Source organism: Odontesthes bonariensis, chromosome 7 (genome assembly GCF_027942865.1).
Source record: "Odontesthes bonariensis isolate fOdoBon6 chromosome 7, fOdoBon6.hap1, whole genome shotgun sequence".
Taxonomy (NCBI): Eukaryota; Metazoa; Chordata; class Actinopteri; order Atheriniformes; family Atherinopsidae; genus Odontesthes; species Odontesthes bonariensis.
The window spans coordinates 7,467,646-7,479,599 of record NC_134512.1 but is presented as its reverse complement, the minus strand read 5'-3'; positions in this window follow the sequence as shown (position 1 = coordinate 7,479,599).

The following is an 11,954-nucleotide window of genomic DNA, read 5'->3' as shown; positions in this document are numbered from 1 at the left end:
CCAATTCGCACGGGATAAGTATTACCTATGGATCACTGGTAATTCGCAACTACCCCCGCACCTCTGTAAATTTTTTGTGGCGCATTCGGACGGGACAAGCAAAAGTCTGTAATTTACTGAAATCACAGACATCATGAGCGGATATTCCGTAATTGTCGTAACTTCCTGTTTTGCCCCGTTGTACCTGGTTGTACACATAGGTTGAACACACAGGTGTGCGTTCAGACGGGACTTAAATTACCACAGGACGTCTGTGTTTCGTCGAAATACAGTAGGTAATTTGCGACGGAATTATTACCCCACAAATCACGGACATGGCGCATTCGCACAGGACTAAGAACTCAGACATTCTCCGCAATTATTCCGAATTACGGGGGGTCCATAGGTAATACTTATCCCGTGCGAATTGGGCTTAAGTAAGTAATTTTTATTTGTACAGCGCCTTTCACAGACCAGGGTCACAAAGCGCTTTACAGGTACAATAGAAAAATCACAGTTAAGAAGTACATAAAAGTATAAGTTTAAAAAGGCCAAAGCAACTCAGTGACAATCAGAGCAGCCCAAGACAATTAAGAAAATTAAGACAATTAAGAAAATTAAGAAAGTTAAGAAAATTAAGAAAAAACCTGAACAAATAAAAAGGTCTTAAGTTGCCTTTTGAAGGCGTCAACAGACTCCATCGAGCGCAGAGAGAGCGGAAGATCGTTCCAAAGCCTGGGAGCAACAGCCTAGAAGGATCGGTCTCCTCTGGTCCGGAAACGCGTGCGTGGCGCCATCAGAAGATTCTGATCCACAGACCTCAGATCCCAAGCTGGGGTGTAAGGCTGGATCAGATCTCTGATGTAGGGTGGAGCCTGACCAAAGTTAAAACCAAAATTTTAAAATTTATCCTAGAGGAAACTGGTAGCCAATGAAGAGCTTTAAGAATAGGGGTTAAGTGAGTCCTCCTATTTGAGCGGGTCAGAATTCTCGCAGCAGAGTTTTGCACCAACTGCAGGCGAGACAGCTCCTTCTTGTTCAGACATGAAAACAGACTATTACAATAGTCCAAACGCGAAGACACAAATGCATGGATAATCAGCTCCAAATCATTTTGTGACACCATTTTCCTGAGTTTGGAGATTTTCCTCAGTTGAAAAAAGCAGTTTTTGGTCAGCTGTTTGCAGTGTTGTACTAATGACATGTCTTTGTCAAACACAACATCCAGGTTTCTTAGGCTCGGTTTAACAGACTGGCCCAAGTCACCCAAGTACTGGTTAATCCCTGGAATGGAGTCATCAGGGGCTATAACCAGTGTTTCTGTTTTGTCCACATTTAGCTGCAAGGTGTTGTCATTTAGCCATTGTTTTATCTCCACCAAACAATGAACTAAGGAATTTAGCCTCTGGAGCTCAGTTGGCTTGAAAGAGCAGTAAAGCTGGATATCATCAGCAAATATGTGGTACGAAACATCAGAAAATCTCTAGATGATTTTTCCCAAAGGGATCAAATACAGCAAAAATAATACAGGACCCAAGACAGCACCTTGAGGGACTCCACACAGCAGATCTGCTGACTCAGACCTTATTTGGTTAGCTGTGACACTAAAACTACGTCAGAAAGGTATGACGAGAACCAGTGTAGAACTGAACCTGACAGACCTACTTCATCCCTCAGTCTTCTCAGCAGGATTTGGTGGTCAATGGTGTCAAAGGCTGAGGACAGATCTAAAAGAACTAGAACAGTGCATTTTCCCGAATCAGCAGACATCAGAATGTCACTGGACACTTTCAGCAAGGCCGTCTCCGTAGAGTGATATTTGCGGAAACCAGACTGAAATGGATGTTACTTTGATCCAGGAATAATGACAGTTGTTCAGAGACCACCTTCTCTAGGATCTTGGACAAGAGTGGTAGCTTTGAAATAGGCCTGAAATTACTGAGGACAGTCGGGTCTAAGCCTGTCTTTTTAAGTAAGGGCTCCACTATGGCATGCTTAAATGTATTGGGAAACACACCTGTTGAAAGAGAGAGGTTAACCATTCTGGCAAATTACATCAAACACTTTCACAAAGAGCATACAAGGAAGGACGTCCGATGAGCAAAAGGAGGGTTTCATCTTGGTCACCAGTGCCGAGATATCAGCAAGAGTCACTAACTTAAATGAGGACCACAAGCTGGAGACCGGCTCAATGACAGCAGGGGTTCCACACAAAGGGGGAGGGATTTTCTCCTTGATCATCTTTATTTTGTCAACAAAAAATCTCAACAATGCATTGCTGTCAGCTTCACAAAAAACAGGGGTAACTGGTGCAGCAGGACATACAAGAGAATTTATCGTGTCAAACAACACTTTGGGGTTTTTCTTATTTACTGTTACCAGTTGACGAATATAGTCAGATCTGGCATTTTCCACTATCTTATTGTATGAGGACATAAGATCCCTGAGATAAAGTCTGTGTACCTCAAGATTTGTGGATTTCCACAGACGTTCAGTCTTTCGACATAGTCTCTTCAAACTCAGGGTATCTTCATTTGTCCAAGGGCACACTATTTTCTGCATTGACAAGTTTGATTTGACAGGTGCCACCTGATCCAGAATTTTAAAACAATGATTGGTAAAACAGTGAATAAAATTGTTCAAATCGAGGCAATCCAAGAACAAAAGAGGGTCAAACATAGCAGAAAAACTGTCTGCAGTATTAGCAGAGATAACACGCCTCTGAGACAAAACTTCTAAGGGCTTAGGCTCAGGGCTGACGTGCAGATCAAACAAAACAAGACAATGATCACTCAGATGGACGTCCTGTACAGACACATTTAAAATGTCTAGGCCAAGGGTAAAAACTAAGTCTAAAATGTGGCCTGACTCAGAAAAAGCTGACTCACAGCTGTAAGTCGATCCAAACATAGTCAAGGTGTGCAGTGCCACTTTGGTTAGACCAGGGAACACACTCTCAGAAACAGTCTGTGACCAGAAAGTAGCAGGGTTAGTTGCCTCAAAATGCTCTCTTAATGCAGCATTTCCTTGCAGATCAATGAGCTCAAGCTGTAGAGATGCTGCATGTGCCCACTTGTATGTCTGAGTCGCCTCCTTCGAAAATCCTCTGACTTCTCTGATGAGGAAAGGATTCTGAATAAGCAGGAGGAGCTGCTGCCCAAGGTAGAAGCTGTTGAACCTGTCACTGAAATTTCTAATCAGCTTGTTGATGAAGTCAACATAGGGAGAAACATCTTTCTCACCCTGAATCTGTTCCTGCAGTTTTGGGAAGTGTTCACACTCTCCTTCAAGATCTTCTTTGAAAATGTCCAGCTTCCTCTGGAAAGAGCGAACAGCTGTCATCAAATCAGCAACTGAATTGTTTTGGCCCTGTAGCTTTAAATTCAGCTCATTAAGATGTGATGTAATGTCAACCAAAAAGGCAACCATCTCCATCTTGTGCTCATCTTGCAGAAAAATCGAAAACTGTGTTGCTCTCTGACTCTTGACCTGCTCTAAGAAAGCTGCTATTTCTTTTCGAACAGACCAGAAACATCCCAGTGCATTCCCTTTACTCAGCCACCTCACATTGTTGTGCAGTAGCAGGTCATTAGCCTTTGCCTGAACATCTTCCAGGAATTCTCTCACGAGGCGATGCTGAAGGGATGAGGATGCCCTAAGGAAGTTGATGAGTTTCATCACTGTGTTCATTATTTCAGCAAATTGTTCTGATAGAGTGGCACACAGAACAGTCTGATGGATGAGACAGTGATAAGCAATAAGATCTGGGTTGTCCTCTTTCATCCGGGGCACAGCCCCCTTCTCTTTCCCACCATTGAAGGGGCACCATCTGTGGTGACAGAGACAACCCGCTTCATATCTATGCCCCTCTTTCTCAGCATCTCTTTTATTGCTGCATATATGTCCTCTCCTCTTGTGTGTGTTTCAAGTGGCATTAGACCCAGCAGGTCCTCACAGAGCTTCTTTTTATCTTTGTGAAAAAATCTCCCATACACCAAAAGCTGGGCATTGTCAGTAACATCTGTAGACTCATCTATGGCCAAAGACAGGGATGGTGCACTCTGAATAGCTGCATCAAGCTGTGCCAGTACATCATCTGCTAATATTTGACTTTATCTGACTTTCTGGTTGCTGTTGTAGCTGACATCGGGATTTGTTTGATTTTTTCCCACATCTCGTCTTTTTGTTTTCCCTCAAATAATGTCTCAGCAACGGCGTTTAAGCACTCTTTCACAACGGTCTCATCACTAAGTGTTTTTTTATGTTGCCCCAAAATCCATGCTACTTTTAAAGGGGAACTTCGGGGCATTTGAAGCGCATTTCCATTGCTAGAGGTTGTCAAATACTGATAGTAGGACACAGACAGGTGCAAATCTGCGCTCCCTGTGTGGAGATCGCGCTGTTCGCTCAGCCTGTCATGCTAGCCAAATACGTGGTGGCCAAGGGGCAAATTCTAAACCTTCCACGTAAAACAACAACTTGCACACAGCAGAAACGTCACACCACTTTATAAACCATCCGACAATAAAGTCACAAGCCTTACCATCAAAACCATATGCATGGTTCTCACATTACTGGCATGGGGACGTTACAAAACAACTTTATAAACAGCATGTAACTCACCGGTTAGTTGTACGCTCGCGCATGTGAAAGCCCAAAAGAGTCAATGGACGATAATCACATATACAAAACAATTATCTTCTCTAGAAAAACTGCGTTCAAGTATTTAAAACATTACAACAATACATGCCCAGTAATATTGTTGTAATGTTTTAAATACTTGAACGCAGTTTTTCTAGAGAAAACATACAGACCAGATTGATTTGAAAAAAATTACCAATGAATTTATCAGCGCTAATGACAGAAGGGGTGATATTTTTGCGAAGTATTAGGAGCCTATTAGGTGCGAGATGGTTTTGTTCTTTTATTGTTTATTTCGTTTTACTGGCCTAGGCTACCTGTTCATTTCTGTGGCCATAAATGAGATGTAGGCTATTGCTGAAGTTTGTAAGTTAGATATAGGCTATATGGTTGGTGCACGTTTGAACTTTTGCACTATTGTCGGTTGTCTCTCGAATTAATTTCAAAGAAAATTGCACTAAACTTACAATGCAATAAATGTAATGCTTGCAATAAACTGTTTATTGAATAAATAATTTTCCATACAATGTTTAAAGTCGTGAGTTTTTTATGCATCCCGCTTGCAATAGTAATTAAAGAAAATGACTTGCGCGACTAAGTCTTTGATCTTTCAACATGACGTCACGCCCCCCCAATGTTGACATGAAGATGGCGCCTATGGATACTCCGGAGTAGATTCAACCTGGGGTCATTTGAACCGTGATATCCAGCCAAGTAGCCCACCCGCAGTTTTTTCGATATTGGCTGAACATCAGCTGAGTTACTGAGTTATCCCGAATAGCTTCGTACAAGGGTTAATGGATCCTGGCAGTATCTCCAAAATTACCACACTAAAATCACATGCCATGACACCAAACTTCTACAGTAGTACAAATATGGTCTGTACTCACAAAACGATGCATTTGGAAGTTTGAAAATAGTCCAGGAGTTTATTATTATCAACACAAGCCTGATAGCTTTTCTGCTGCTAAAGCTGCGTCGACGTCACTTCAGGGAGCTGGGAGCTTCAAAGTAAGATGAGGGTTGATCTACTACTGTAGACAACAAAGCAAGGCTGCTCAATTTCTCCATTGATAAAATAATTTCTCAACTCAACAACATAAAAATTCATAAAAAAACATGTAGAATGTAGCATATACTTTGTTGTCAGTCTTGCCAGTCATCACAAACCTGTGCACATATCAGGATGCAGCACAGCTGGATGCTTGAGGTGCAGACACTGCCAGACCAAGACTCCTGTGAAGTGTGCCACATGTGATGTGCCTCTATGCTTTGTGCCAGGCAGAGACTGCTACAATGATTAGCATGTTGCCAACAGCAAATAATGTTAATACAAATTTTAAATACTGTTCAGTGTGGTTTGCTATGTCATTATTTATGTATATAAACTAACTGCATTTAGACCATACTATGTTTGGACTTTTATTGTATGCACAAAGGTCTGGTTGTAGACAAAATGTGTTTGTGCTTCTGTTGCTCTTTGTCAGTAATTCTGACAGAGGATCTGGATGTGGGATAAGACAGTCCCAAGTGTAACCTTTCATTAGACCCTAAGATCATGACTGTATGTTGAAGCGTTCAGGAATGGCAGAATTTTTTCGCAAGGCTCTCCAAATGGCACAGGTTTGGCACAGCTTTGGCACACCTGGTCCTATCCTTAGATAAACCTGTACAAAATACTCAGTTTTTGTTGTATTACAGTCAAATTTGAAGTGGGACTAGATAGACTTCGGGCTGTAGTCCCATTGTGTTTTTCAGTCCGCAGCCCTATGCTGAAGTCACTTTTAAGACAAATATTTAGGAAGAAAAATTTGGCAGACATAAAAATCCATCTCTTTCACTGTATTCAAGCTCATATTACTCTGTGACAGTAGCACTTACAGAGATTCTGACTGTTGTAGGTGAAAATTCAGTGTTCTCTTTCAAAAGAGACCTCAACCAGTCCTCTACTCCAAGTGGTTCAAGTACAGCTTTCAATTCACTTTGGGTATGCTTTTTTTAGGAGTTGCAGGCAAAAATTGCTCGCCTGTTAAGGGGTTAACATGGATAATGCAAATAACAAACAGGATCCTGGCGTAGGTTCCTGAGGAATCCAGGTGCTGGAGGATGAAATGGAGGGCCATGTTGACTGCGTCGTCTACAGACCTGTTGGCTCTGTAGGCGAACTGCAGGGGGTCCAGGAGAGGGTCTGTGATGGCTTTCAGGTGTGAAAGCACAAGGCGCTCAAATGACTTCATCACCACAGAGGTCAGGGCGACGGGTCTGTAGTCATTAAGTCCTGTGATCCTTGGCTTTTTGGGGACTGGGATGATGGTGGAGGTCTTGAGGCAGGCTGGTACGTGGCATGTCTCCAGTGAGGTGTTGAAGATGCCTGTGAACACCGGGGACAGCTGATCAGCGCAGTGCTTCAGGGTGGAGGGAGAGACAGAGTCTGGCCCGGCTGCTTTGCGGGGGTTCTGCCTCTTAAAGAGCTTGTTGACGTCTCTCTCCAGGATGGAGAGAGTTGTTACTGTGGTGGGGGTGGAGGGGCTGGTGGGCTGGGGTTGGGGTATGGTGTCACGGGGGATGGTGTCAGGGCTGTCCCATTGTCTCTCGAAACGAGGGTTTTTTTGAAAACGGGTACGAAAATTATTGCGACCACCAGTGTTGGGTAAGTTACTTTAAAAATGTAATCCGTTACAGTTACAAGTTACCTTGTTTAAAATGTAATTGTAGTGTAACTTTTTGGATTACTTAAAAAAAAGTAATGTAACTAATTACTTTTGGATTACTTTTGGATTACTTTTACCTATTTATGGTATAGTATAATCTGTATATTATCTGTATGATTCCATCTGTATTTATCACATTTATTTATACCATGCTATTTTTCTTTTCATTGTACTGCCATAACTACATTATACATTCTCTGCACGTACATGCATTTCCCTAGGTAATTGATCTATTCTGCACATATCTATTAACCATCTTTCCTTACACTAGCTGTAAATAACTGCATTTTATCTCTAAATACTGCATGCTATACAATCTGCACGCGTTACACTTGATAAGATGCCAAACTGCATTTCATTAATACATGTGCAATGACAATGAAGTGCTCTACTTTAGTAATAAATAAGCAAAGTAAGACTTTTACATCACATTTTATTTTTCTTTGCACACCCTTGCTTGTGTGTGTGCGCCAGTACTTCCGGTGAAAACTTCCAGGTGATTTGACAGCTAGCGCGTCAGGTTAGGGCCAGTGGCCGTAAACAAAGGTTAACTTATAGCCGAGAAGAAAGATGATAATATAACGTAGCTAAAAAGACTAGCTTTCTTCAGTAGCCTAATGCTTACTGATTTAGCAAGCCTAGCAGCCTCGTTGCTAATGCTAGCCGCCGTAACGTTACCAACCATACCCGACGTCAAGGAGTTGGCTGAGCAGGGGCAAGATTATGGAGGGGCTGGCAGAGTTAACTTCATAATGGGTGAGTGCAGGTTTCATTCACTTGTTTTCATTCTTTCACAGGATTGATTCACTTCATTGGTTTATCCGATTGCTGGCCGCCGAGCCATTATGTGTCTGGGTTTGTGTAGGTTACTGATCATGGTTGAAGCAGTCGATAGTCAGGTTGTGTGATGTGTGTGTGAGTGTGTATTTTTTCTATGGGTACATGCCATTGACTGTATGAGCGGTCTGTGCTCGTTTTTTTATTTAATTAGATTGGAGATACTAATTAATACTGAGGGGGGGCTGGTCCCGGGGAAAATTGCCAGGGCCGATTTTTTTTCCCCAGTCCGACCCTGCCGCTCTGTACTTCTGTCACTGCAACCTCGCACAAATTGTAATCCTGTTAAGTAACCCCCATTCTCACTGAATGTAACTGTAATCTGAGTACATCGTTTTTGCTTGTACTGTAACGGATTACAGTTACTTTTATTTTGTATCCTTTTACCGTAATGCCGTTACATGTAATCCGTTACTCCCCAACCCTGGCGACCACACAGGAAAGCTTGTGTCCACATGGAAATGCGACGCTTGCTGAAAACGATGCAGTACACATGAAACACCTCTAGGTGCGCTGTAAGCCACCCCCACTGGTTACGCCAGAACAATAGAAGAAGCAATGCGCATGCGTGTACGCCCCTACTTCTACCAGCGCGAAGCTCACGTTGTTCCTTCAACAACGCTGCTGTAGTTAGCAGTGTCTGCAGCAGTGCTGCTATCAATGTTGTGGGGTCCATGATGATCGCTGTCTGTCCTTGTTGTGTTGTCTTCTTCTTCCAGATTTTGAATGGAAGCCGCTTTTTGTTCTGGTCACTGACGTATGTGTATACGTCACTGGTGTTGGCCATGTGGCTGTGACGCAGATGTAAACAAATCCGTTTTGGCTGTAACAATGGAAACGAAACGAAGCCGTTCTCAGATCTTCCCACTCTGGAACCCGTTCTCCAAAACTATCGTTTTGGGGTAGTGGGAACGCCGGCTCCGTGTGGCCGATAAGCAAAAGTATCGTTTACAGTTAAAAACGTTTTCGTGTAGCCGTAGCCTAAAACTCATTCAGGCTGTTGGCAAGGTCAAGATACAAGTATTCTGACCGGGTCAACAAGCCACAGAAAATTACAAAAGCAAACCTTGCAAAGGGAAGTATTGGAGGCAATGGGCATGAAAATTGGGCACTGCTACGATTAATCCCTCTCATGATTGGAAGTAGTATTCCAGAATAGGAGCCTTCATGGGAAATTTTAATGGACCTAAAGGAGATTGTTGAGATTGTCGTGTCCAACAAATTAACAGAGGAAATACTGGGTTACTTGGGGAGTAAAATATCTGACCATCGGAATCTGCTTATTCATTGTTTTCCTGACTTAAACCTACGGCCAAAGCACCACTTCATTGAACATTATCCACATCTGATACGCTGCTTTGGACCCCTAGTGGATTTATGGACAATGAGGTTTGAGTCCAAGCATAGCTTCTTCAAAAAAGTGGTGCATGATGTTCCCCATTTCAAGAATATACTTTCTACTCTCTCTTGATCCCTAATCTGTTTAAACCACGACTGTACATTGGCAATATTGACACTGTCAGAACAACATCATTGGATGAACACTGAGGACTGCAATCAAGAGAAAATATCCACATCAAGATACTATCTCCCTGGCTAAAGACATTCATTTCTATGGGACGCATTATGTAAAAGACATGATAATATCTGCCGGTCAATGCAGTGGGCTCCCAGACTTCTACAGGATACTTGGCATTGTGGTCAACCTTGATAAAGTGTCATTTGTCTCTAGAAAGCTCTCATCCTGGTTCTTGGAACATTACAGGTCTTACGAAGTTGTCGAAAACAGGTACGGAGACATAGAAATCCTAGATCCAGAGGTTTTGAACGACTATCACCCCCTGGCTGCCTACACTGTACAAGGATAGCTGCTTGTGACCCCAAGGACGTGCCTGTTGTATTGAAAGGACTTGTAATGGTATGTAATCAGTCATTGATTAAGTTCCTCTCCACTCTTTTTTTCTTCTTCCTCCTGTTGGATGTTTGGAGGGGAACAGTTTACCGTGCATTTGTCTTCTCTGCCCCCTAGCTATGTTGTCAAAATCTGTCACATTCTGTGGGATAAAGACACGTCAGCATCTGATCAATCAGAAACGCAGTCAAATGCTTCTGTTACCCCTTCCACCTCTTCCCTTGATACGGAAAACTCAAGCTCTACTTTCGTTCATAGATATTTACGAAACACTGCAGAGTGGCCTTGTCCATTTCCTATCCCCCCTTTCTCTTATGATGTGGAGTTAAAGTTCCGAAAGGACAATGAAGTGTATGAGAAGACGGGCAAAGGTATCACTGTAACGAGGGACATGAAGCTGGGCATACTGGAAAAGCTCGCAGATACAATATTTGCCTTGAGAGCCTACCCTGACAAACATAAGATTGAAGCTGTTGCTTCCGAACTTGTTCAAAAACACCCATGCCTTAAGGAGCTGGGCAGCGGCTCAGGTTCTCAAGACTGGACAGTTAGCCTCAAGTACAAGCTTGGTAACTATAGGTCAAAGCTGCGTCATGCAGGCTGTAATGAGGTCAGTGTAAACAGAAAAAGAGGGAGGGGAGAGGATGGTGACAGGAGTAGTCCGTCTTTGAAAAAAACAAAGCGTGGAGAGGTCAATTATGTTCCCGATCATCCAGAAAACCACGATGATGATACTTTAGAAGGTGAAAGATGTGCCATGGTAAATGAGATGAAAAAGAGAAGCAAAGACATGACCTTCATCAGACAGAAGATGGACCTCACATTCTCCCTCAGGAGGAAGGAGATTGTGGATCAACAACCTATGGTGTCAGAGATCCAGGAGAGATGGCCTGCTCTGTTTTCTGAAGAACAGGTAATAAAATGTCTGTGATTTCATTTCACATTAATATTTTTAGCTCTCCTGTTAGCACCGAGTTTCTTGTTCACTAAAGTAGAATAACTCTTAAAAGAATAGGTCACATTTTTTTTTTTGAAAGGTGATGCTGTGTGTCCCAAAGCAGTATATCCCTAGCCTAGCAAGCCAGACCCCTATAGCAAAAAGCTGTACAGGGGTCTAGTGAAGCTGGATAGCAGTGTGGGCGGGATAAACGGTTGTCTGTTAAGTTGCCTCTGCACTCAACGCCACGCAATAGGATGGCGCAACAACCAATCAGAGCGATGAAGAAGGATTATGTAGTCAGCGCGACGTAAAGTCCTCACGAAAACGTCCTTTTTTTTCAAGAAAAACTTAAGTGCAGTTATCTCTTCGTCTCGCAAAGAAAATGTATATTTAAATCTTCTAGAGTCGCTGCCAAAGCCAAATCGAAAGACTGTTCGCTGGGCGCAGCCATTGTTTACCTCTCTCTGGAACTACACACTGAAACGTCGCACCTCTGTCGTCACTAGGTAGCCCGGCCTCCGACCCCACTCCTCACAATTTGATTGGCCTGATTAAGTTTAAATTTTCAGCCTCGCAAAACGACCACAACTGACTAGACTAGCCCGGGAGCAAATTCAATTTGCGGTCGCTAGGGGCATCAAGATTTCTAGGCTAGTATATTCCAAAGTTGGTGGTGATACATTGGCTGTGGATAAATGCTCAACACAACCTCAATTTTGCTACTGTTTGACTTTGGTAAATCCAGACTAACCCTTTAAAACATCAGTCACACCAACACAAACGTTTGGTTGGTTTGGAGAGAGCAATATTTGGTTTATATGAAAGTGGTGTCCCATCAGAAAAGGTGGCAAGGTGGAGCAGTGACAATATTCTAAATACAGCTGCTGTATTACAGCATACACTTAAGCTGATCATCTAATGTTGGCAATACAAG